Raw genomic sequence first — 2,150 nt, 5'->3', positions numbered from 1 at the left:
TCGCCTCCACTGACTGAAGTTGGGGCCCCAGGGCCCTGTCCCCACCTGTGCCATCAAGTGGCCCCGCCAGGATTAGGCATTTATCCTGGGGGTCTGAACTCCAGTCTGGGAGGAAGAGAAGAGCCCCCTGAGGAGGAGCATCCAGGAGCACCCTGGCCTGTCCAGCCGTTCAGGTGATCTTGCCGTCTCTGTGCAGATGGACCCAAGGCTTCCAGTAACCCCTTTCCTCCACACTGTATAGAGGATGAGCAAGTCCTTCCTGCTGACATCCCAGCTCCTGGGACCCTGTCCCAGAACACCCCACTTGGGCCTGCAGAACCCCTTCTACTTCCCTCCCACAGAACCTGGTTTGGGTTCCTCGTCCTGGTGGAGGCGGTATGTGCTCAAAACCCAGGTTCTAAAGTCTTGTGTGTGCTGTGTGTTAGGCCTCAGTATCCTCATCTGGAAAATGAGTACTTTGCAGATGAGGAAACAGAGGCCCAGATTAGGGATGTCACTTGTTCAAAGTCACATGGCTGGGAAATGGTGGCGCTGGGCTTCAGTCCCAGGCATTATGATTCCAGAGCCCAACTATTTAACTCCTGCTCTCCAGAGTCCCTTTAAACCACAGCAACAATTGCTGTTGTTCCATGATGGGAAAATATTGGCTAATTCATACTAAGGTGTTAATGATTGCTCACAATCCTTGGAGATAACCAACCTAAAGGGCAATGCAATTAACAGAACAATGTTACAGTGAAGGACTGGGAGGCCAGGCGGGGTGATTCAAGTCTGCAATCCCTGCCAAGGTCAGAGGATTGAACCCAGGAGGTCGATCACACCACTGCATTCAGCCTGGGTAATGGAGCAGTGTCTCAATAAATAAATAAATAAATAAAATAAAAAGGGCCGGGCGCGGTGGCTCATGCCTGTAATCCCAGCACTTTGGGAGGCTGAGGCGGGCGGATCATCTGCAGTCGGGAGTTCGAGACCAGCCTGACCAACATGGAGAAACCCAGTCTCTACTAAAAATACAAAATTAGCCGGGCTAATTTTGTGGTGGTGCAGGACTGTAATCCCAGCTACTGGGGAGGCTGAGGCAGGAGAATCACTTGAACCCGGGAGGCAGAGGTTGTGGTGAACCGAGATTGCGCCGTTGCACTCCATCCTGGGCGAAAGAGCAAAACTCTGTCTCAAAAAAAAAAAAAAAGGAAAAGAATTGGGAAACGGCACACCACAGTGGTTAGTGGTTAAGAGCAACTGCCACTTCCTAGCTGTGTGATCTTGAGAAAGTCACTTAACCTCTCTGTGTCTGTGTCCACATCTGTAAAATGAAGGTGATTTTAATAGTACCTACCTCCAGGGATTATTACGAGGTTCTGTTTTATTTTGTTGTTTGAGACAGGGTTTCACTCTGCTGCCCACGCTGGGGTGCAGTGGTGTGATCTTGGCTCACTGCTCCCTCCGCCTCAGGGGCTCAAATGATCCTTCCACCTCAGCTTCCCAAGCAGCTGGGATTACAGGCATGCACCACCAAGCCCAGCTAATTTTGGTATGTTTTGTGGAAACGGGATTTCACCATGTTGCCCAGGCTGGTCTCGAACTCCTGGGCTCAAGCAGTCCACTTGCCTCGGCCTCCCAAAGTGCTGGGATTACAGGTGGCAGACACCGTGCCCGGCCTGTTGTGATGTTTGAATGCAGAGCATAGGCTAGGACCAGGTACATGGTAAGCACTGTCATCAACCCTGTTATTGTGAGGAGGGGACTGATCATTAGCTTCTATAGCCACCGTTTCTGGCCAGCAGGAAGTCCCTTGGGAACACTGAACCACAGGCCTTCAGATACAGAAAAGCCCCAAAGGGGCTAGGAGCACTGGCTCACACCTGTGATCCCTGCACTTTGGGAGGCTGAGGTGGGTGGATCACCTGAGGTCACGAGTTCGAAACCAGCATGGCCAATATGGCGAAATCCCGTCTCCACTAAAAATACAAAACAAACAAACAAAAAACAGCTGGGCGTGGTGGCACATGCCTGTAATTCCAGCTACTCAGGAGACTAAGGCAGTAGAATAGCTTGAACCCGGGAGGCAGAGGTTGCAGTGAGCCAAGATCGCACCATTGCACTCCAGCCTGGGCAATCCAGCCTGGGCAACAAGAATGGAATTCCGCTTC

Source organism: Mandrillus leucophaeus, unplaced genomic scaffold (genome assembly GCF_000951045.1).
Source record: "Mandrillus leucophaeus isolate KB7577 unplaced genomic scaffold, Mleu.le_1.0 Scaffold137, whole genome shotgun sequence".
NCBI lineage: Eukaryota > Metazoa > Chordata > Mammalia > Primates > Cercopithecidae > Mandrillus > Mandrillus leucophaeus.
Note: the sequence above shows the minus strand (reverse complement) of the source record.